General features: G+C 41.8%; 1 protein-coding gene across 1 annotated transcript in view; it reads right to left on the bottom strand.

Annotated features, from left to right (window-relative positions):
- Positions 1 to 26104, bottom strand: part of LOC146642803 (NACHT, LRR and PYD domains-containing protein 3-like) — a 325246-nt gene that overhangs the window by 198354 nt on the left and 100788 nt on the right. The window lies entirely within an intron of this gene.

Raw genomic sequence — 26104 nt, 5'->3', positions numbered from 1 at the left:
TTTCAATTCAATTTTATTTTCTCAGCGACAAATCACAACAATATTATAAGGCAGACCCTACAATAATACATACAGAGAAAAAGCCCAACAATCATATGACTCCCTATGAGTGAGCAGTCTGGAGACAGTGGGAAGGAAAATCCCCCTTTTAACAGGAAGAAACCTCCAGCAGAACCAGGCTCAGGGAGGGGCGGGGCCATCTGCTGCGACTGGTTGGGATGAGAGAAGGAAGACAGGATAAAGACACGCTGTGGAAGAGAGACAGAGGTAACAGGTATGATTCAATGCAGAGAGCTGCATTAACACACAGTGAGTAGGAAAGGTGACTGAAGAAGAAATACGCATTGCATCATGGGAATCCCTCAGCCACATACACCTGTTGCACTACACAACAAATGCAAGCATGTCAGTTTTATTCATTTTATGCTCATCTTCGTACAAATTTTAAAGGTAATGCAGTCAAAACTTTGTAAGTATCTGAGTGATTGGATGAAGCGGTTTGATGACGTAACACGTATTAGATTATAATATTATTTTATGCCATGTTAGACCCCTAATTAAAGATGGTGAATTATTATGTAGTTTTAGTTGGCATTATTCTCCTGAATTAGAAGAAGCTGATAACTATTGCATTAGTTAAACTGATTTGCATTACATTAAACTGCTGACTTGTTGTGAATGAATGATATTGTTTTATGATGCATTATACTGCTGAGTTATAAGAAATACTGTTCGCAGAAAGTTATTGTCTTATTTGTCTGATTAGAAGAGAACAGAATATACTGGAGTTTTCTGCCCCATCTCAGCAGGAGCAGATAGACGGGGAGCCAAGGTCGTAGCTTAGGCGCTGTGTGAGAGAAAGCATGTGAATGTTTAGGCTTTTTATGATAAGGTGGAGGCACCAGAGGCTATAAGAGTTTGAGCAATGCTCCACCATTTTGAGATCTGAGGCTGTCTGCATCAGTGTCCATCTCCCACGCGTGTGATCATTAAAATCATCGTTTGACTCAACCCGACCGGACCAGTGTTGTTATTGTGGTTTTTCCTCTTGTCTCCATCCCCAATATTTTGAACCATAACATTTTGGGGGCTCGTCCTGTGGTATTGGGGTGGAATTTAAAAGTTTGGACGGTCCGAGGTTGTCGAACGGACAGGCACGAGCCAGTGGTCTTATGTGAGTGGGCATAAGCCGGCTTATCTAAAGGTAAGGCACTACCTGTTGAATTATTTCCAAAGTGTGCCAAATTGGATATGACTAAATTAAAGTCTACTCACTGAAATTACTGGTAGAGGGTCTGTTTTGATTTTGATGAGGATCCGTGTGTGTTATGCAGTTAAAGTCGGCTAAGAGTCTTTAATGAAGTTGAAAAAGGAATTGAAAGAAATGCTGGGTTCGAGTCCCAAGGAATTGAGTTAGAGTCTCAAGTAGTTTGATAGGGAATTGGTCATTTTGTTGGTTAGAGTCCAAATTGGTTATAGAGTGGACCTGAGTGGTCAGTTTGTGGGTTCGAGTCCCCATTGACCTCTAGGTGGCACTTGCCTTAGTCATACTCTTGTTTTAGGGCGTTGACTGGTGTTTCAAATTGTTATAAATTATTATAGAACGGCGGTTAGAGTCCGCTAAGAAGCGCATAGCCCGGAGGTTACGCTCCCTCCTGGCCGTGGACGCGCGGTCTTGACCTGTCGGCGAACAGGGTTAGTTCAGTTTGGCTTATCTGTGGGGTACAGGGCATCCTGAAATAAGCTAGGAGTTAGAGTCTCCTCACCGTTTGGAACGGTGTGATGTGCTTTTTTGAATACTGTTAAATTGAGTTAGGGACCTTAGGGATTAGGCCAGATAAAGTTAGAGTCTGATACTGGTTAATTGATTACAAAAAAGTTGGACTTTCTTCGGTTGGACCCGTTATGGTTAAATTTGTCGAAATTGTGTAGGTGCTCTTTAGAAATTAGGTCAGAAACTGTTCCAGAAGTAACAGATACTGTTTGATTGATTACAAAAAAGTTGGACTTTCTTCGGTTGGACCCGTTAACTTAAATTTGTCGAAATTGTTAGGCGCTGAATCTGTCAGGCCTGTCAGTGATTGTAAATATAAGACGTCTTTGTAATATAAAATAATAGAGTTTTGCCTGAGCTTTGTGTGACCCTGTGTGTGACGACAGCGCACTGCAGCGCTGCGAGCTATTTTTAGACTGTGTGTGAACATGCAAATGAGCTGTGGAGCGCACAGAGGACTTTTGTTGCTGTTTAGCGTGTTTTTGAGTTTTATAATTATGATTTGCAAATAATGATACATGCCTGTAATTAAAACGCTGATTTTGCTGATTATAATACTACAGATAAGGTTTTGAATGACTACGCTGAATGTTTGATGTTCGGCTGGGTTTTGATATAGAAGAGACAAATCGAGCATGATTAAGACCGGCACGTCAGCCGGCAGAGTAAGATTGTGAGGAAAATGATATTAAATAAATCTCTCAGTGTGTTGATACAGGTGGCTACGGGCCTGGACCAACTGCCCCCACAAGCACAGCGGCCGAAGCAAATTATAGTAATGGAAACCACACTCAGCAAGAATCAGCAGCTGTGGAAAAGACAGCAGCTAGCAGAGAATTAAAGGAGAAATTAAGAGAAGTTTTAACACATAAAATTGGGGCCAACAGACTTGTGGAGGTTGGGAAGGCTTCCGGAGCATCACAACAAAAGGTGAAACAAAAACACACACAAGCAGAGTAATGTGAGAGAGAGGCACATGTTAGAGAAATGCCTTGTTTGAGGAAAAAACGTTAAATTAGCCCACCTACAAACGCACATACACGCAATGAAGAAACAGCTTACACTCATGAACACGTGAAGATTTTCCAGCAAGTTTAAAGCAGTGAAACTTAACATACACCCGCCGTTAAATAATAAAGTTTATCCACTACTAACAAATAAACTCTCTGGGTTGCAGGACAACAACTTAACTTCAAAAAAAAAAAAAAGGCACTGGTCTGACCAACCAGTGATAACACGACAAATTTAGTGGTTAGAAAAGTCAAATTGTGACATGTTTTCTGCTGATTGATTAATACAAGTGATTACCAGATGAAAGAAAATTCCAATTTTTGTGCTTTTAAACATGATCTTAAGAATTTTAACATGTACCTGTGATGTCCTGTCAGCTTGGTGGGTCATGAGTGGATTATATGGAGAGAAAAAACAAAAAAAGGGGGAGAGAAGGCTGACACAGGGCCTGGTCCCGTTGTTTCTCCCCTCTCTGAATAACGCAGCCAAAATAACATCATTTTCCTGTTCATCTGTTTTTGTTTTGTTTTTGTTTTGTTTTTTCTCTTTATGCTTGATTACAGGCTGCTTTGTCGGCCCGGAAAAGCCGAGGCTGACCCTGGACTCCTGCTCTCCCCTCTACCATCTTTGCTCTCTCCTCTACCATCTTTGATGTGACCCTGACCAAATGCTAAAGCAGCTGGACCCACAACAACTTGAAACTGTCAACAGTGCTGCAGGAAAACGATCTCATGCAGCGGAGACGGAGAGCGTTAAATCCAAGGCCCGTTTCACTACACGGGGAGATTTCCGTCAGCGTCTCTTCTTTCTGAGAAGACTGAGAAAGGCCCGGCTCCCACCACCGATTCTGACCACCTTCTATAGAGGAACTATCGAGAGCATCCTGAGCAGCTGTATCACTGTCTGGTTCGGGAACAGCACCATGCCGGACAGACAAACTCTACAGAGGGTTGTGCAATCAGCTGAGCGCACCATCCGCTCTGAGCACCCTGACCTGCACTCAATCTACAGCAGGCGGTGCTGGACCAAGACCAGGAAGATCGTGAAGGACCTCAGCCATCCCAACAACAGACTGTTCTCTCTGTTGCTGTGTACGTGACAAATAAACATCTGGATTTGGAAAACGAGGCATTCGCAAAGCCAACAGCATTGTGCCTGATCGGACACACCCCTCTCACACACTCTTCACACTCTTGCCATATGGAAAAAGACAGCTTCAGCTGACAGAGCTGTGATGAGACGCCCATTAAGCCCAGATGAAAAGTGAGGCCGAGCAAAACAATGCTGACCTTAACCACTCTGCATTAAAACTGTGCAGGACAGTGACGGACCAACAATGATCGTCGGGCAGCAAAAAGGGCGTGCCAGAGACAGGAGGAGTAACTGAGGTCAGGAGGCACCTCAGAATGGACAAAACACCAGGAGAAAATAAGCTGAAGGCACAGGTGTCGGGGCTCGGCCAGGAGCTGACCTCTGAGAAGAGCCGAACAGCAGAGCCGCAAAAGGCCGTGGAGCAAAGCAAGGAAAACATCGATGGACTTCAATCTGAAGTGGACGGAAAAGATTCTGAGGTTTCTGCCCTCAGTAAGAGCTCAAGGCATCAGAGCAGAAACTGACCATGGCTCAGGAGGAGCTGGCTGATAATCGAACCCATCAGGCTTGGAGTCCCAGACACAGGACTTGGAATCAGGCCGGAGCTTGCTGGAGCAGGAGGTCGCCAAACCTGACGAAGAAGCTCCAACAGCAGGAGCAAGCCCTGAAGGAGCTACAGAAGAAAAAGGGTCAAGTTAAGGAGGAGTGGAACAGGGAGAAGTTGCAGGACACTGGAGAAAAGCACTGCCTCAATTGGGGCCAGAACCAGTATGGACAGAACTTTGAGCAGCAGCACCAACGGATGCAAACAGACTGAAAAGGAGGAGGGCAGGACCCCAGGGCACGCTTCAGGCCGTGGTTTACCCAGAACACCAGAACAGGAAAGTGATGAACACAAACACCCACACAAACACACACATCTACATGCATTGACTCAGAATGAAGAGAAACACACATATGAACATATGCACTCGTTGATTGAGTGAGAAATGACACACACACGTGCAAAAAAAAAAAATCGAAATGCTGATTCAACTCACTGAGGAGTGATCCACACACACACATTTACAAGCTTGTGCAATAAAGAGTGATACACACACGCTGTTGCAATGAAGAATGCTTTACTAACAAATGCTGCACACAAACATCCAAATATGGAGTCGGTTACAACAACAAGAAGCCATTGATTGTTTATTGGTTAAATGCATTTCATGCCACACAGAGGGCATCTGTGTAGATTTAGGGGACAAGGTCTAAAGTAGTTTGGTTGTGAAAACAATGTCTGTGCGTGATGTCTGTTTATGGCTCAAGGCCTCCACTGAATTGTTTACTGTGCTTCACACAGCCTGATAAGGAGCAGTGGTACAGAGTGAAAATGATGAATTAACGGTGTGAGTTTTATTTCGGAGAGAATATGAAAAGGTTGTGTTGATTTGACTCAGTTGTTTAAGTTTCTGCCAAAGCAAAACATTTGTGTGCAACCAGTGTCCACTATTGAATTAAGTCAATCCAACATGTATTTGTCAGTGCAAAAAGGAGTTACGGTACCTGTATGCCTACACAATATAGTGTGTGAAGTTTTGGTTGATTTTTGGGTTTTGTTTGACACTAGGTTGATTCTATCAGTGAGGTTTGGATTGTTCTCTTTCTCTAACATAGAGAAAGAGGGTTTGATCTTTGGACATGTTTGTAATGGGCCCCAGTATTTGTTATTATATGAGTGTTTTATTGGTTACGTTTGTTTTTGCTTTTGTTACAGTGCACTGAGATAAGAACATCAGAGAGGTGTGGCCCACCGGTGGTGATATTTTGGTATCTTGTGAGTTCCTGATTTAACAAATCAGCTCTTTAATCCAGGCCTGAGAGATTGAACATTAAAGCGCTATAAAATATTCTTACTGAAAACAGTCGCAAAGTATTTTTCTCCATGATTATAATGGGCTTGGGAGAAATTCACTTATATGGGACATTGATCACATGAGAAGTCCTGAGCCTAAAAGGATTGCAGCGAGTCGATCCAGTCCAAAAAAGAAAAAAAAACAAACAAGGAACTGTTTCCTTTAAAATGATGACGTCATCTTGCTGGTGATGGAGGCTCGAATAGGTTGCGCGTGAGACTCCATTATCAGCAATATCTGGTATGAATGTGTGTGGATGTATGCATGTGACTGGACTGTGACGGACTGACGACTAAAAGTTTTAACTGACTTGATATTGAGACAAAAACGGTACCGACTTTAGGATTATTGAATGTCCACAGACAATTCACCCAGCCTGTAAAAGAAGGGTGGATGTTTTGTTTTTGCAAGAACAGAAGGATGACAGAGACTAAAGAGCTGTAGCTTCACAGGAGTGTGAACTGCAGGCTGAACCCTTTGGTTGCTAATTTTGAGTTACTGATGTTTGCATTAAGAAAATTGTGTTTTAGTAGCTGTGTTTCGATTAATGTATCATATTATATTGTGGGGAATGTTAAATGCTAAAGTGAAGAAAAGGTTTGATTCCACTCATGACTGAACATGTTATTATTAACCATAGTGGGTCACTGTAAAGAGTCAATTAATTTTTATAGAGGTAAAAAAAAAAAAACCTCCACCGAGGTCTATGAATAACAGGGGAATGATAGACAGCCACACTCAAAATGGAGATATGTAATGATAAACACTGGTCCCCATCTTTTGGGCGCTTTCTTGAAGTAGTCAACAATTTAAAAGTAAGATAAAATAACAGGGGCATGTGCTGAGGGGTGGTGCTGCACAAGAACAAGAGTAAAATAAAGAAAATATTGTTTTCAGTTTTGAGAAGTGCAAATTAAAATGTACCATTACACTAAGAGGATCAATATGAAGTTTGATATATGTCAATTTTGAATGAAGTACATGATTGGTGACTGTTCTGTCCTGAGCTTTTGTTTTTACAGCACCCGCTTGATCACACCAACAGTTTCTCGCCACCGAAGAGGGGTACTTGCAAAAAATAGAGAATGGGGAGGAATATCATCAAAACTGGAAAAGGTAATCCCCAAAGGGGGTGATAACGCCATAACTTTCACTTATGGTCAAATTCTCAAAATTTGACCCCGAACTTGAAAAATTCTTCAAACATTTAGAGACAGAGTGGAGGTTTAGATCAACACATGTCACAAACCACATAAGGCTGGAGCATTTGAATCAAAAAGGTGAATTGATACGCAGCAAAATGTTGATCATATTGATTATGTTTATTCCAGGGTGCAGAGAAGATTATTATTATTAAAGACAACAAATGAAATAACGAAAACTAGAAGTGGAAAAATTTGCGTTAACGGTAATAAAATCAAAACAAAAAGGAAAACTAACTAAAACTGTACTGAATGTTCACAAAACTAACTAAAATTAACTAGATTTATAGCAAAATGTGTTTAGTTGCATTGATGTGTGCGTGCCCTGCAATAGTAAAGTCAAGGCAGTACGTTAGTCGAGTCGTCTGTGTTGCTGCTCCGTCCACGCGCAGAATCATGTCAGGAAAAGTCGGGAGAAAGCGCCAGAGTCCAATTTAGGATTACTTTGAATATGACTGTTTTTTAGATATAGCAAGAGTCTTGTAGTGGAGAGAGACACAATGTCCTCCTGAGACCCAGGGAAAGAAAAAAGGGAAAAGTATTTTCATTTTTTTCTTTTTCTTTTTCTTTTTAAGATAAATCAAGTGCTGGGACGGTAAAATAAACACATTACAAAAACAAAATTGTTTTTAACTAATTTTATTTAAATTTTACAACATGTGCACTACAGTGCACAAGGGGAGTTCATTGATCACGAATGTGAAACTAACAACATTCAAGAGCTATTTAAGAAGATTACATGTTCCACTGAAATTTTTGTAAGCAGGATATTAAAACTTATTTATATAACAATATCATAAAAATGTAGATCAGGGATCAACTTAGAAGTCACTGACACTTCACTAGCTGTAAGCCATTGGTTCAGGAATAAGTGATTGCACTGGGCTTTCTATTTCACAAAAGTCAATTCATTTATGATATCTGAGGAAGTACTGTGATTTTTATTTTTATTTGGAGACACAAAGGAACATTTGGCACTTCCCACATCTCACATATGTTTTACTGTTGCACCCAACCATTCTACAACTGAAATGCCTTGGACTGTTAACCATTTCAGGCAAGTGGAGTGAACCATATTTTGTCATGTTCTCCGTGAAACTAAATGAGCCTAATTCTTAAAGACCCCTCAAATCATTTACTAGATGTTTATTCTTTGAAAATTAATAAAAATCTGAGTTTAACAAAACATTTTAAATGTAAATATCAAGCTTACCTTTCTTTCTTCCATAAAATGTGCTTGTGGGCACGTCAGCCATTTTGAAAAGGTGGGAAAAACAATTGGCAAGGCCACACCCCCACACATGTGATATAATTTTAAAGGTACTGTTGTCCTCGCTAAGAAACATCAGGACTTAGAGGAGTGGCAAGTAGAGTATGAGAGCTACAAGCAAAAACTAAATGTGTACTACAGTGCGCAAAAATGAATTACTGGGCCATCAGGGGGTTATGAGGGACATTTATGACACGAAAAATCCCACAAACCTTAAAGTGCACTTGAAAAGCTCACACAAGAAGGTTAACCTAGCTTACCTTGAAGAGCTCCCCCACTCAACCCGCATCCCCCGAAAACAGCTAACCCCAGATAAGGCAGCGTGATGTATCCCGAGATAACAGGACTGGGACATCTAAATAAATGTGTGAAACAATCGCCTTCAAAAAGGTTATCAATTCACTTCAACCAAAATTAGGAACACTCGGTGCGGCAAGAGTTAATAGTTATTAGTCTCAACACCCAAGGATAACCAGAAGAGCATGATTGATATGATGGAACTGAGATTTTGTTACACTTAATTTTTGCAAAACACAACTAAAACTAAACTGAAACTAAGGATTTTCAGGAAAATAAAAACTAGACTAAACTAGCAAAGAATTGGTAAAAACTGATTCCAACTGGTAAAAAAAGATTTAAAATCTGGAGGCAAAACTAGAAAAAACATAGAAACTAATGAAAATTGCAAAATAGTTAAAACCCTGGGGCGGAGATTGGCAGATCTGACCAGGAAATGTTATAAGATGGATTGTCAGGACAGTCAGCGTTAAAGCCACTTTCAGTCCATACTAGGATGGCATTGGACATCTTCGGGGCGGAAGAGAGTTGGTGTGACCAAGGTGTGGTTTGGCTTGTTTTATGTATATTTGAGATCATATGGCTCTGGATGGACCAGTTACCAGGGCATGGAAGGAGGACAGACTCATTGACTGAGGAGAAGGAATTTCCTGGGATTGGAGATCCTCTGGGTGAGTGGTTGATTAAAAGCATGCATAAAATAGAAGTTATCTGTTGTTATTGATTGGTAATAGATTGATAATTGGCCACATTTACAGCTGTATTGACTTGTTGTGGACGTAGTCGACTTCAGGTTTAAGCACTCTAATTAACAGGTTGAAAATAGTGACATTAAAGGAAGAGTATGCAGCACCACCCTGTCAGACGCCAGTGACGGTGGAGCTCACTGATGAATCAGGTGAGCTGGATTCATGGCTGATTCAAAACTAAGATCCCCCTGCTGTGGTCAGGAAGGGGAGAACAGGGGGAAATAACATTTAAAAGAGGCATTTATAAACGTTTATGGGTCAAGCGAAACGGGATAAAAGGGGGTGTTTTACTGTTATTTTTAATATCAGCATTATTATTGTATGAGAATCATGCAACAAGTATTGCATCGATGATCATATATTGAAGCTTTTGACCTTATACTAACATCTGTGTTCCTGTGATGGTTATAACCTCTGATGAATCTTCTATTTACAGGTGTTAGGATAATGATATAATTTTTCATTGCAGGTGTAACCATGATCATTTTCATACATATTGCAACTTGTTGCTCATTGTAGAGTTGTGCTCAAGTTAATAAGGGTTAAAAGCTACAGTCAGCGCGAATGTCTGACTGATCTATTGAGGGGAAAGGCTTCGAGCATGGAGGGCCGCACGCGCTTACAAAACACTGATATCATGTTATTCTTTGTGATCTTTTCTTCAATTATGTCTTTAAGTTTAGTTTAAATAGTGGCAGTTAATTAAACGACATTTATTAAAATATTAAATACCTGAGTCAGAACATTACACGCAGATCACCTTAACGATCTGGGAAACCTTGTAGCTGCCTAACCTTTTCTTTTAATGTTCTAGCTCCGTTGATTTGACACATGGGGATGTGTCAAAAAAAAAAAGGGGGGGGGAAGTTGAGCTTTAACATCAAACAAGGATTATTTGAACATTTTATAACTTCATTTGTGTCTTTAATACCTTAGGAATGGTAAAACTTAAGCTAATAGCGGCCCGAGAAGTTTCCGGTCTTTTGTAGAGAATCAGTAAGAAGCATAAATCATTATTTCCATGTGTAAGCATCAATCATTGAAATGAACTGAATAGCGCTTAGAAGATTTGTTAATTTCTTTGTCTTTTGTTAAAAAGAGTGGTTTCAATAATGTTCAGACACACCTTGCAAATGTGCTTATAACGAGTTGGCACTTGGTCTTTTGAAGGTCATAAGCTTCGTTCGGCGTGATGGTCCGGACTGATATATTGCAGGTATTGACTTTGAGTGCAGAGGGCTAAATGCAAACACGCTTACACACACATAGGATATGATTAGAATAAGTCCCTGGAACATTCTGAATGTTTTTAAACCAATTCTGAATCACTAGAAGGTCAGTAGATAACAACATTAGATTATTAGGGTTAGGAAGAGAGGTGTTTTGGTTTTCTGTCTCTTACAGAGAAAGGAACAGACACCAGACGAGGTCACAGATATACGAGGATCCTCCGCAGCAGAGACAGACACAGTGACTGCCAAGACACCAACTGGGTCCAAGGGTCATGGCGTTTGGGCTCCAGCTAGTCACCACAAAAGGATGGATCCCATAAACACAGCAATAACCATGAAGGGGTTGGCGGAAATCCGGGAACACCAGACCAACGAAGTTCGAGAGGCTCTTGGGCAAAAAGGGGGACACCTTCCTGTTCCTTTTTCTGGAGGATACACAGATCGTTGTTTGAAATCGGGGCAGAATAATCCCCTGATCTGTGCCACGACTGAAGGGTTGTCTAACCCCTGAGGTTGAAGAATGAAGAGCAGAGGATCACCCAACTGGACGACACTGGTAGCTGCAGCAATAACATAAAAGGCTAAAAGCTCCTTGGACAGAGGTTCTAGTCTGAGTACGTCTGGAGGGTATAAGGTAGCACCAAATAAAGCTGTGGGAGACCTGGGGAGTGTCATCTGTACCTGCTATTGTTGGAATAATAGTTTGTCTTGCATCTGAACTGCGCAAACATAGAGGTCATCCCACATATGGTTCGCCCCTCAGGGGGACAAAGGACCTCAGGAGTGAGAAGAGATGAACCCAGCCACACTGGATTATGGGGTGTTGGTGAGCTCATTATTCTAATGAGCTCATCAGGGGGAATTATTAGATTATAATATTATTTTATGCCATGTTAGACCCCTAATTAAAGATGGTGAATTATTATGTAGTTTTAGTTGGCATTATTCTCCTGAATTAGAAGAAGCTGATAACTATTGCATTAGTTAAACTGATTTGCATTACATTAAACTGCTGACTTGTTGTGAATGAATGATATTGTTTTATGATGCATTATACTGCTGAGTTATAAGAAATACTGTTCGCAGAAAGTAATTGTCTTATTTGTCTGATTAGAAGAGAACAGAATATACTGGAGTTTTCTGCCCCATCTCAGCAGGAGCAGATAGACGGGGAGCCAAGGTCGTAGCTTAGGCGCTGTGTGAGAGAAAGCATGTGAATGTTTAGGCTTTTTATGATAAGGTGGAGGCACCAGAGGCTATAAGAGTTTGAGCAATGCTCCACCATTTTGAGATCTGAGGCTGTCTGCATCAGTGCCCATCTCCCACGCGTGTGTTCATTAAAATCATCGTTTGACTCAACCCGACCGGACCAGTGTTGTTATTGTGGTTTTTTCTCTTGTCTCCATCCCCAATATTTTGAACCATAACACACGCTATTTTAGTTTAAAATGCTTATAATGTTATGATAAATGGTAGTTTTGTTGTTACTTTTACAATATTATCCATCCTTCAGTTTCAGCGAACATGACAGTTAGCAGTGTAATAATTCCTCTGTGATAAAGAAAAATTAGCCTGTTTTCTTTTTGTGTGGGAGCTCGCACAGTGTTTCAACTTTACAGCCTTTTAATATGAAAGTCCTGTCAGTACACTTCCTTTTTACATCATTTCACACTTGCCCCGTGAAGGGCAACAGTCTGACGTCTGCTTAGCCAGGAAAGCTTCAGCTTGTTTCTTTCCGCACATCTTCCTCTTCACTGTCGGTGGCTCACAGACATGTTAACAAGCATGGACGTATCAAAACTTTGCTTGATTTTGCTGTTACCACTAGCTGTGTCCCATGATGCTGAAGGTAATACAAGGAAACTATTTTCATTATGCATTATTAATATTTTTAAATTTATAACCTCCTTGCTTTTAGTTTAAACTAAACACATTATTATGGGATTAAAAAGATGGTTTAACATTCACAAAATATAGAAACTAAAGTCCTCTCTGACACAGGCTGAATCTTGTATTTACCGTATTTTGCTGTCCCTGTTTACAGAGACTGTTGTGAAGACAGTCAGGAGAGAACACGATGTCACTCGGATTTGCAACAAGGAAAGTCAGACTACTATTGTTTTGATTATCTGTAAGATCAAAAGACAGAGGGACACAGGAGGAGAGTGTCATCTGCTGTATCGACACGGAGAGAACGTTACTCAGGAATGTGACCCCAGGTTCTCAATAACAAAAGAAAATCAGACTGCCTTTCTGGAGCTGACCAGTTTAACACCAGCTGATAGTGGGAACTTCACCTGTGAGTGTACAAACACTGAAGGGACATATATTGTCCATATCAGTGTCACTGTGGAAGGTAAATGCATTTTGGTTTCTTTATCTGACACAGTTATTCAGCACTGTGTTAGCATTGTATTGACCTGCTTATGTGTTTTTTATTCTTGTAATTTGTTCATTTCTTTTCTTCTTATTTTCACTTACAGCAGTTTAAATACTCTCACTGACTCATTTATCAGGTACATCTTTGAACCGAGTTGGACCACCTTCAGCCATCAAACATGTCTTCATTTTTTGTGGCACAACAAGGCGCTAAAAACATTCCTCAAAGATTCTCAAGACATATTGAAATTACATCATCACACAGTTGCTGCAGATTCGTCAGCTGCTCTTACTTGAAGCAAACTTTCCGTTCCACCACATCCCAAAGGTGCTCTGCTGGATTGAGATCTGGTGACTGCGCAGGCCGTACATGATTTGAGCGCCGTGACATGGTGTGGTATCCTGCTGGAAGCAGCCATCAGACGATGGGTATTTTTTGAGCATAAAGACATGAATGTGGTCAGCAACAACCTTCAGGCAGGCTGTGGTGTTTAAATGATGCTCAGTGGTTACTACAGGGTCCAAAGTTTGCAAAGAAAATCCTTCACAGAGCATTACACCACCAGCAGTCTGAACTGTTAGAAATCAACTCATCGGGCAAGGCATCGTTTTTTTAGTCTTCTGTTGTCCAGACTTGCAAACTGTAGCCTCAGCTTGCTGTTGTTAGAGGACAGCAGTGATATCCAGTGTGGTCCGCTCTGCCTCAAGGTTTGATGTGTAAACAGCATTTTTACCCAGAGAATCACAGCTCACTGGATATTTTCTATTTTTCAGACCATTGTCTGTGAACAGAGATGATTGTGTGGGAAAATCCCAGCAGATCAGCAGTTTGTGAAGCACTGGGACCAGTAACATGTGCCATGTTGCTCTGTTTGAGCATTTTTTTTTTTTTTTTTTTTTTTTTTTTCTAAATGACATCAGAAACAGCAGTATGCGACATTACGTGATGGCAGAGCTTCAGTTCATCCTTTGTCATTTTTTTTTTTTTTTTTTTTTTTTTTTTTTTTTTTTTTTTTTTTTTTTTTTTTTTTTTAATAAATAGGACAGGGGGAATGAATGAGAGAGAGAGGGGGAGAGAAAGAAAGAAAACCAAAGGGGAGAAGAGATGGTGAGAAGGGGGGGGAAGAGAGACAAAAAAAAAAAAAAAACACTCCTGGGTCACCTGTATGGAGAAAAAAAAACAGACAAACAAACAAACAAACAGAGGAGACAGCAAACAACAAAGAGCAACATAATAATAGAGAAAACAAAGCACCATCACAATAAACTAGCTAGTCATAGATATCAGTATTTACTAAGTAATAAACAATATTGTGCAGCACGCAAGATAGACAACGCACAGTGTGCTTTGAGGCAGCAGCCAAGAAAGCTTTAGTCCGCGTCTGTGAATACCCATGTGTGCATACCTGTGTGGATCAGCATGCTTGCATTCCAAAGGTTTCTCCATGTAATGATCTGCTAGGGAGTGTGGGGGGGCCTCAGCCCCGTCCTCCAGGGTGTGAAGCGGGTATGGAGGAGATCAAAACTCCAGACATCCAGAGGCCCCCAGAACACAAAAGACCATGGAAGACCAACAGAGGGGCAGCCGCGCCACTGTTCCAGTAAGAGCTGAGGAGAGTCCCAGATGAGGGCTCACTCAGCAGCCGCGGAGCAGAAGCCAGGGGGGGTTGCAGTGACGCGCCCGTGAGCTCCGCCGGCCCCCAGCTGCGCCTGAGTGACCGAGCCCTAGGCCGAGAGGCCGGGGGCACCCCACCTCCAAAGGGGGCCCGAGCGAGCCCCAGGCCCCAGGCCCCGACAAGCGGCCGCCAAGGAGTGAGCCGGTGTGTACCCGGACGCCCACCCCCAGACACAAAGAACCACCAACACACCGACACCTGAGGGAGTCCGCCACCGGCAGGGGAAGTGGTGGTGGGTGGAGATAGGCCTCCAAACCTTGGAGGGCCTGAGGTGTCCCCAGAGAGGTGGCGTCTGATACCCAACCTGACATATAGACACAGACATACAGACACACACAGACACAAACATCCATTCCCACCCTCATGCTCTCATATGCACTCACTCCACACTCAACCAACGTGGAGACAGACATAAAGAGACGCTGTACACACAATCACACTCCCCAAGCGTACTCTACAATCCGGGTCTAGGTACCCTTGCCCCTGGAGGGGGGAATTGCACCCAGACCCAGGTGGTGTTACCCTTTTCCCTGCGGTGGGGAGAGGCAGACCACCCCGACTCCGCAGCAGCAGGGAGGCCCCACACCCCAGACCGCAGTCGGACGGCCAACTCCTCCTACTAGCCCTCCCGCTCCAGCAGGCCGCAGAGAATGGGGGTGGGAGAAGACTCCAAACCTCCCTCCACCCGCTCATTGTAGTGTTGATGCATATGTGTTCTAAGGTGCAATTAAAACCCAGGAGGGCATGGAGCTACCTGCCAAGGAGCAGCAGGTAAGCGCATAGTCCCTCCTGCTAGCCCTCAATGACTAAGTGTATTTAAAATTGAGAGGTGGGCAACGACGTCAGGGGTGAGGTATACACCCTGATGGTGATTGGACTCCGTGATTGTGCCCACCCCCAAGATCCTATATGTATGTGTAATGAGAGTGTGAATAATGTGAATGTCTAAGATGTGGGATAAAATTGAGGCAGAGGCAGCCAGAAGGGGACAGGGGGGGGGGGTAGCCTCCTCTGCACCCTGGTGACATACCCCCACTCCAAGGCCCTGCATGTGTGGGTGGTTGTGGAGGAGCGGGAAGAGGGAGGCAGCTGGAGATGGGGAGGGAAGGAAGGGAGGGGCAAGTGACCCCTCCCTGGGGCCAGCTCCCCCGCTGACCCCAGTAGGCACTCCCACCCTCCGCGACCCGCCAGGGAAGGGGGGCCCAGGCCCATCAGACCGGGGCCCAGTGCAGTAGCGCCCCCCGGCTCCACAGAGCCCTGGACAGTCCACCCAACCCCACCACAGAGAAAGCTGCACCCACCCCACCAACCACACATCTTCCAGACTACATAAGACGGTAAACGCCCAGGCTGAGATCTTCCTCCACCTCTCCTGTATCTCCCCCTCCTGCAGAGAGTTCCTGAGAGAAGAAAGCTCCTGCCAGATGTGACCATCCCCCCCACCAGTTGAAGAGCCCCCCAGGCGGCTCGATGCACCGGCGGCACCCTGCTCCAGGGCCGGGCCCCCATGCACCCACCCGCCCACAACCCCGGCAACACACCAACCAGGACCCGAGCCCCCGAGGCCCGGCCCGGGCCCCCGCCCAGAGACGGAGCACCCCCAGAACCCCACGCCCATCCCGGACCCACCCAGGGGCAGCCAGGTTGCCAGGTCAGTAACCCACGTCCGTCAGCACAGACCCTCCCCTAGCCCCGCTGCACGCAGCCGCGAGGAAACAGTCACCTGAGAGCCAACAGAGCCCTCAACCGGACGTGACCGCTACCCCGGGTTGAGCCCCCCAAGGAAGATGCCTCCGGGGAACCCCCCGACGCCCTAAGCCTGTCCCTACCCCCTCACCAATCACAACAGTGAAGGCGGGACCAAACTATGACCCCCCACCCCCACTAGGTGATGGAGCTGATAAAAGGGGCCCAGAGCAATTGATCTGATGTGGTGGCAGAGGCTGTGTCAAGACTAATGTAATCTAATAGATAATTTCTATATTGGTTAGAATTAAGATTATTTTTATTTTTCCAGTTCATGAGGACTGTTTTCTTGGCTATGCATAGGGCAGTGAAGATCATATGGGCTATATTCTTTTCTGAAGTGACATTATCTAAGCTGCCCAACAAACACACTAAGGGGGAGGTTGGAATGTTACATTTCAGACATTTTGATAAGTCTTCACATATCTCGCGCCAAAACTTTTGCACTGGTGGACAGAACCAAAGAGCGTGGATGTAATTGTCTGGTGTATTGCCTTGACAGTGTGAGCAGTTGTTGGAAGATGTAAAGCCCATCTTGAACATCCGATGACCTGTATAGTGCACTCTATGAAGTATTTTGTATTGTATTAATTGCAGACTGGGATTTTTAATTAATTTAAAAGTTTTTAAGCAAATCTGAGACCAGAAGTTTTGGTCTAGGTTGACTGATAAATCTGCTTCCCACTTTGCAGTAGGAAGGGATATTGATTCATCTAATTTAGAAAGTGTTCTGTATATTTTAGATAATAATTTGGGGGATTTAAGAGTAAGAAAATGTGCCGCGCTTAGTGGTGTTTGTAATTCAACTTGACTGAGGTTAAATTTCTACTTCACTCAGAGTTTCAGTAGACGTAAACTGTGTTTGATTTGTGTTTTGATTTCCAGGAAATGAAAGTAAATGATTTTACTGACAAATGCATCTTTTCAATGATTTAGACACAAACGAGGCCCACACTTCAGCAGACAAATCTTTTTCCGTTTATCTGCCCGGTGTTGTGATCATCTTTATAACTGGAGTTATCGTGGGATTTATCTACTGGAGGAAAAGTAATGGGTGAGACTATTTTTGCTGCAGTAATTCAAAGATGATATAGATGTAGAGAAAGTAAAAGGAAACATCGCATTTCAATAAATGAGAATTCGGTGTGTGTTAAACATCATGTCTAGAATGAACACTTTTTATCCTTCCAAAAATAATTATCATTATTAAGAGAGAAGATAATATAAATGTAGATGTTCTTACTTGATTTTTCTCTGTTTGAATGTGAATAGTGTTACACTAATGCTGACATCCTTTCTTATCAACGTGGCTGCTTAAGGTCAGGAACATCTGGAGTGTCTGTACCTGAAAATCCCAACGGTTTGGTGAGCAATTTATTGCTACGATCTGCAGCAGCTAGTTAAAAGTTTGCAGAAATGTAGTTTTTTACCATCAGGGCCTTATGAGCCTATACTGGTGTTTTTAAAAGTTATGTTTGACTTTATGACTTTCTGTGTCGTTTCTGGGATGCTTACAACTCATATTGCACTGCTGGAAATAGTTTATTTTGGTGATTAATTTTGCATTATAATATTTATTTTTGTTTTTCCTGCATTATATAAAAATTGGTGTGTTTCAGAAATAAAACTATGAAGACACTCAAAATAAATTTCCTGTGGTGGGAAACTATTTTGTGCAACTATTTTGTATTTACAGTTTTGAGAGATAAGCCTCTTAAATTTCTCTAACTAGAAATATATGTTCAAAAACAAAAACGATTTTCAATTTTTTGGTAGTTTATTGCATTTTTTTGCAATTTATGTAATTACTGTGCACTTAATGCAGACATATTATTAGAATTTGGGCTATAATGGTTGTATTGATGTATATCAACTTGAAATGCTCCCAAAAATGGCACTACAGCATGTAAAAATATAATATGAGCTCTGGCAGACTTGGTAAAACATGTACATTTATGTTTTAGGATGTTACTTATATAGATAATTACAGATTAGTGTTATAATACTATTAGTGCCAACTTCAGTGTCCTTTATTTTGTGAAGAAGCTCTTACAGAAATGAGCAGAAACATTAAATAATCCAGGCAACAGATGGAGAGATTTAAAGATCAATAGAGTGTGTGGGTAGACCGGGTTGAACTTGATTAATACCTAAAATATTTCACTTTTCTAAAGGATGACGATGAGCCAGATCAGCCCTATACAAACCTTCAGCAGCCATCGAGTGATTCCTACCAGACTATCATCTCAGTGAACCATCAACACGACAACAAGACACGCTCAGCAAGAAGCACAGGAACTGTGGGAGTGGATAATAAAGCTCTATGAAACATTTTAAAGTATATAAAACTTTAGGTGACATACTAATATAATAATATTCATATATTATAATAAACGTCCATCTTTTCACACTGGATAGTTGTTTCCCAGTAATGGAGACCATTCAGTCATAATACTCCAACTCAGGCTCTCAGATTTAATACAATACAAACACAATAAACTGTGGCAAACATGACTCTTTGTATCAGACTAGTTTTGTTTTTGAACAAACATCTCATCATAATTTGAACACAATGTCCATCCAGATAAACAGAGAGATCAGTCTGGCTTAAACAATGTTGGTGGTTTACCTTCTACTGTCCTTCCACTTTTATGCACTTCTATTTTAGACATAGTAAAAGTTTCAGTGTAGACACAAGAGGTGAAATAAGGAGGGTGCAAGTCTTCCTGCTTTCACTATAGTCTACCTCACACTGTCAGCCACAGTTACTTCCTCACCAGCATGACTGCACGGAAACTCTGCTTTCTCCTGCTTCTGCTTGTGGTTTTTAGCAGTGAAGGTAAATATATATAATTAAAAAAGAAAAGCTGTAAAGCCAGGTGTTTAAGAAGAAAGCTTTAGTTAGGTTAGTGAAATAATATATGTGATTGATTTTCCCACAACAACAAATATATAGAAACTATAATCCCGATTTTGTTTCATTTTAACTGGAACAATTTATAGAGACTCTTGTGAAGACAATTGGAAAGAAACCCGATTCCACTCAAATATGCAGCAAAACAACTCTGAATATTACTGTGATGATACTGTGTGAGATCAGCACAGAGAGGAGCCGAGGAGAACAGCGTCGTCTGCTCTATCGTTACGACCGAGGCTTTATTCATGGCTGTGACTCCAGGTTCACACTGATCAAAGAAAATGAGACTGTGTTTCTCCACCTGCTCAACTTAACATCTGAAGACAGTGGGAACTACACCTGTGAGTGTGGATTTCGTGGTGGATTGTATGTTCTCCATCTCAGTGTGACTGTGAGAGGTAAAAACATTTTCTATTTATACCCACACCGCAGATTCAAGGTGGATGTTTGGAACTGCGTTAACACTTTCTTTTCTGTCATACATGGTTTGAGGTCGTCATTCCCGCCTGCAGCGGATTAATGAAAGGTTTCAGTCAGGAGATGAACATGTGGAATGTTTTTAAGCTCTTCTTCTGGCTAATTTGTTTAAAATTTCATTATAAAACTGCTCCAATCACAACTTTGGTGTTATTTCATCAGTGAAATGTTTGAATGATGCAATTGTAACTCTAATGTAATGAAAAGATAAACATGTTTTCCACTTTAATATAACAGGTTAATGCAAATTTCGTGACTTTTCATGTTTTCAAAATGAAGTTTTTTTGTGTGTGTGTGGCAACATTCAACAGACGATGGAGATTCTTCTGGCATGAAGTTCATGGCTACAGTTCCCATCATTTCTGCTGCTGCTTCACTCATCAGTGTGGCTGTGATAACCTGTGGTTACAGCCTGAGGAGAAATCCTCGCAGGTGAAAACTTTTACTGAAACTTTTACTTTCACTTAAACTCATGAAATGACCCTTTGAAATCACTTGAGCACATTACTGCATACAGCAGCCACTGTGGTGTTCAAAGTATCTCATAGGTTCTTTTAAAACACCACACATTAGTTGTAGACATAGCTAGTCTTGTTTTTGAGGTATTTTTCACCCCATGACCTCTGATGTTTTTATCCTAACAGAGAAAACAGATCAGGTCTAACTAACTTAACCCTCCTGCCATCCTTTAAAAAACTCACACCCATCACCCTAGGGACCATTCTCAGCCACGCCATAAAAAGACCATATATCCATATTTTATTCCACTTTAAATTAGCCAACCTTGTAAAACTACTTCTCCCTGAAATATTCATGTAAAGTTTTAATTATATTTTCGTTGTTTTAACCCTTCAAATCCCAGTGTTATTACATGAGCGCCCTGTGTTATAAGCCCCAAAAACCAAAAAACGAAACTAAATATTTCCACAAAAAACCAGTTGAAGTAATATGTGATTGTCATTATAAGTAGGCCTTTAGATGGACCAAAGATTGGCACCAACATACATTTTGACCTGCCATTATTTTTTTTGCATTTTTTTTGCAATTTAAAAATTAAAACTTCAAGGCCCTGAGTCTTCATTGACATCCAAGAAAAGAAGAAAAAATAAAATCATATGATGATAATTTGGGGTTGAAAAATAGCGTTTATAATGGAAGTCAATGGGCAGAAAATGGTCCCCAGGGTGATGGGTGTGGGGATTTCTGCTGCTCAGCCATTTTAGGCTGATTTAAGGAATTCACACTGGAATATTAACATTGACAGGTAAAAACTATCCTGTGGCAAGTTTGGTTATATTCCACTGAACACAGTGGAAATGGCAGCCATTTAACACATAGCAGTGGCACAAAAAGGTCCCAAGAAGGCAGGAAGGTTAACAGGATCTGAAACTCGCCAGATGTTTGTCAGTTTTCCATAGTTCTGTTTTACACTTAATTGTGCCGAGGCTGCAGTGCATTATGTCTGTGTTTTAAGCTGCACTTTAATTAAATGTAAATGACAGTGTAAATTGTTGTTTAGGACAAAGAGGACCGCTACATGAGCCTTCATCGGCAAAACATCGATGTCTACCAAACTATCTCCTCCGGTCGCCTTCATCATGATGCTGAGGCCACTGCATGTCACAGTCATGTACAATAATAATCAGAGATGGAGTTTTTATCCTGACTACGTGATCTATAAAACTATGATGCTAGACATGCTATCTATAAAAGACACTGACATTTTAACTTGCCAGCATCATGTGTACTGTTAGTTTGTTTTGCACTGAAAAAAGAGAAAAATATTAACGTCCAGTAAAACTTGTAATTATGTTGTGAATGAATTGCCTTAATTCATGGCTTTTAACACCATTTAATTTCTGTTTTTTATCTGGTTTGAACGTTGAAAATCCTGCCACTTGGCTCTGTGGCCTCTGCCACCATTATGGTTTTTGCTATACTGGTCCACTTGATAGTCATATTTGATGATGATTTTACTTTATTTTGAGTCATTAGAATCAGAACGGGGGTCAGGAAAGAAGAAAAAAGATAAGCTGGGGAGAAAGTTAACAGAAAAAGAGGGAAAAATAGAGAAGAAGAGAAATAGATGGAGAGGAAGAGAGAAAACATACTGAAAATCTATTTCATCATCTGCTGAAAAACACAAGGAAAAACCAACACAGTGGGGAACCCACAGCAACAACCAATAATATGCAGTAAGTAGGCTAGTAAGTAGTAGTAAATAATAGATATTAAATGTTACTGAGCAGTAAATGGGCCCAGAGGGCCGAGACCTGAGGGCACCCCACCCGCAGCACAGGCCCAACAGAGCCAGGGGGCCGGGCCCCACCGAGCAGCCGCCCAGAGTGAGCCACTAAACACAGAGAACCACTAATGCACTGTGGGTGGGGGCACCAGCTACTGGCAGGAAGTGTGGTGGGGGGAAATAATACGTGATTATTTTTATGTGGAGTGGAATTAAACTGCCATAGAATATGCTTGTGGTGGATTTGACTCAACACAAGCGTATTGTCAAAGTGTTCTTTGGCATGCATCGAGACAGTTTCTCAGATACTGAAGTGACTTGAGCAGAGCCAGTTAAAGCCTACTGTGCTTGAGTGGGCAGCTCAAGTTTCCACGTGGAAGGTTTAGTGAGACAAAGACAGGAAGTTAAAGCTGCTGACTAATAATCTGCAGGTTCCTGATTTGAGTCTCTGTTAAGAGGATGGTGTCTCTGAGATAATTGCTTTTGTGCATCGATAAATAAACAGGGAAATAAATGAATAGAAAAAAGCATCCGAGCGGATGTGCACCGACGGTGTGCCCACTGGTCTTAAAGTGCCTTTGCGCCCCTTACCATTTATGGAGGTCCCATTTGGGCACATTGGCTTCGACCTATAGTGTACATGGATGTTGCTTTGTATTAGTTCTGGTATATTATACAACACAATAACATGATGCAGTGCTGCTGTGCACCATTTCTGCAAAGAGTGTGGTGCAAGCAAGGAAGATAAGATAACTCTTGCACAGTCATACCTAGTACAATAATACAACAAAATTGGAAACTGTCCCACCATAACACAATCATTTAGATACAATATTGGACTTTGTTTACATGTAACTGCACAAATAGAATTTAGAAATGTAATTATTGACAAGAGTGAACAACCACTTATAATGTAATCTACAGCTGTGACCAAACAGCTAGATAGAGAATCAGAAGTGTTGTTTTCTACAAAGTTTGCTGTTTCAGTGAGAGTCATATGTCATATCATTTCAAACAGTGGCGATCCAGTAATGTTGTACAAACGAGTAAGACTAACTATAGACTTTAGCCAAAGTTGTTAAGTTAGCTAAAGAGTTGGGATTGTGTGTAAGGCATAAATAAACCTAAAATGCAATGTTTTGGACGTTCTTTGGCACATTTCCCTACTGTAGGGGTCTCTGCAAGCATACGGGGCTCTGAGAGGGAACAAGATGACAACGAGGAATTCTAATAACAATAATGGATTGGATTTATATAGCGCTTTTCAAGGCACCCAAAGCGCTTTACAATGCCACTATTCATTCACTCTCACATTCATACACTGGTGGAGGCAAGCTACAGTTGTAGCCACAGCTGCCCTGGGGTAGACTGACAGAAGCGAGGCTGCCATATCGCGCCATCGGCCCCTCTGGCCAACACCAGTAGACAAGTAGGGTAAAGTGTCTTACCCAGGGACACAACGACCAGGACAGAGAGCCCTGGGATCGAACCGGCGACCTTCCGGTTACAGATGCGATTCCCAACCCCCTGAGCCACGGTCGCCCACAATTCTACTGGAAACAGTCGATCATGTTCGTCAAAGCTGAATTCAGGGCAAACTAAGCTAAATTAGTGTTTTTAGCTAACAGCTACAATAAGCATAAAAGTGACTGTTGGGCTATTATTTGTTAACAGGGGCGATTTTAGCCCATTTTTGGGGGTGCTTTGGTTCATTTTTGGGGTGCTTTGGTTCATTTTTGGGGTGCTTCAGCACTTACTTACTTTTTTTTGACAATATTTGCTGTTTGTGTGACACACTACTAAAAATATAAAAGGCAGAACTTGGTTGAGAGGTAACATTTTAACAACAAAAGTATCCATAATATTTTTTAATATTTTGTAATAATTTATTTGTAATAATTTATTCTGTTTCAGGAGTGTTTTTATGCATCTGTATTATATTATACAAACACATTAAAAGTGAATCTCTGTCCAAAATATGCACTCAGTTTACTTCTTACTCACTATGAGCATCATTCATTATTCTCCTCCAGTAATTAAGGTTAGGATATGTATTTTTTTTATTCCAATCCATTCTTCTTTGGCAGCATTTAAATAACCTTGATCAGATTTGATGGTTTTGTTACAGACTTTTCAAAAAAGTGTTTTGCTTTTCTTTCACAAATGTGGGATTAAATTGTTAAAAAGTACAAAACAGTGATGTCATGTTTTGTGACGAGGACCCAGACACAGAGAGACTTGATGGATTTAATAATCTTTTGATTTAATAAAGAAATTTGCAGACTTGCACAGAGATGGTAAAATTATGATGACTGATAAAGGAGGCGAAGACAACATGAGGACAGGGAGGATGCAGGGACAGAGACGGGGAAGAAGTCTCATTGTGACGAGTAAAGTGTATCTTGGCTGGCTGGGCAGCTCTCTGGGTGCTCAGCCCCCCAAAGCTCTGATCCTAGAATCGCTCCTGAATTGTGTTAATACAGTATGTCAACATGAAAACATAACTGTACAGGGTGGGCCAGTTATATGGTTACACCGTAATAACATGGGAATGGTTGGTGATGTTAAAGTCCTGTTTGTGGCACATTAGTATATGTGAGGGGGCAAACTCCTCAAGTTCGGTGGTGACCATGGTGGCCATGTAGAAGTCGGCCATCTGATACCAAATGATACCAAAGAAGGTAAAGTAAATAATTTTTAAAGGTAAATGTAGAGGAAACATCAAACGTTGTCACGGCTGGGGCAGCAGTCGTGTGGTGGAGTGAATGAGGACCAAGATGCAGACGGCGGTGGAGATGCGAGTGGAGATTTATTTACAGTGAAAATAACAAAGGTGAGGGAAGAAGCGAACATCAACCTAAACTGGGACAAACTAACAGACAAAGCAGAAAACATGAGGGCAGCAGGGAAACACAGAGATGACACGAAGAAGGAAGAGAGACGTGGAGAAACACTGATGGACACGGAGACTTTTCACCTGTTCCTTTTGTTTGAAGTGGCCGAACTTGGCCACAGTAGGACGTGGTCTCCCGGTCGCAGCCCGCATGGGGCCGATGCGATGCACTCTATCAAAGGCGATGTTCTTCACTGTGTCCTCCGGCAGCTTCAGGTGGGTTTTGATGAAGTTTTTGCACTCTGAGCCTTCTTCATCACAAGATCCTGGAAGCACTGATCAATGTAATCTTGGAGAGCCTCTAAACTCTCCCCGTTGTTCTCCAGGGTGTTGGAGATGATTTAGACAAATATTGTTAATTAGAAGACTATTGATAAGTGTATTTGGTAATACTGAAGCTTAAAGGAATTTGTTCAATTCTAAACTACCATTCACTTTAATTTTACGCCAAAATCTCCGGCGTCTGACGTCAGTTACAACATGAGTCGCTTACCTCTGTCACTCTGAAGTCACATTGAGTTTTCCTCACTGACTGTTTTAGACAGGATTGTGGGAGCAACACAAAAAGCAGCTTCAGCTGGAAACACACAGTTTAGTGTCTTTGCTGCTCGCTTTAAGTCACAATAAACAGGAAACTCATTGTGTCTCATGTCAGAATCAAATCACTCATATACAGGACAGGAAGAGGCGGAGCTTATTTCCTGCAGGGAGCGGTTAGCAGTCTGTGTCTTTCTCATTTCTGACTCCTAAAGAGCTGAAAAACACAGGCTGTTATTGGCTGGCTGACACTGGGATTAATGTCCTTGAAGCCAGCAGTCTTTAATGTCCAGGTTCAGAACGGGCAGGTGAAAAACAGTCCTTTATGTCCTCTGATGTTCAATAAACTGTCCTGATTACTGAGGGAGCAGAGAAAGTGTCTCCATCACTCACCACAGCTGGATGCTCTGAAATCCTGGAATCCAGCTGTGGAGAGGAGCGCCGGCGGCGTGGACGCAGTTTAGTAATCAGGGAACGGGAGGCAGGAGGGAAACACAGCTGGGACCAATTACACACACGAGACAGGAAACAGTAACACAGGACTGTCAAAGTAAAACAGGAAATATAACACAGAGTCCAAAGTAAGGAGACGTGGGACACAGCGAAGACACAGAAACAGAAACCAGAACTATAATCACAAAACAAACTCAGAAACATAAAGAGTGAATCAGCTGATTCAGTGTTTGTGACAAAAACATGGATCCTGGTT

Source organism: Rhamphochromis longiceps, linkage group LG23 (genome assembly GCF_057381845.1).
Source record: "Rhamphochromis longiceps isolate RC_006_pf linkage group LG23, R_longiceps_female_GT1.1, whole genome shotgun sequence".
Classification (NCBI taxonomy): domain Eukaryota; kingdom Metazoa; phylum Chordata; class Actinopteri; order Cichliformes; family Cichlidae; genus Rhamphochromis; species Rhamphochromis longiceps.
The sequence above is the reverse complement of the archived record's forward strand: the minus strand, read 5'-3'. Positions and strand labels throughout refer to the sequence as shown.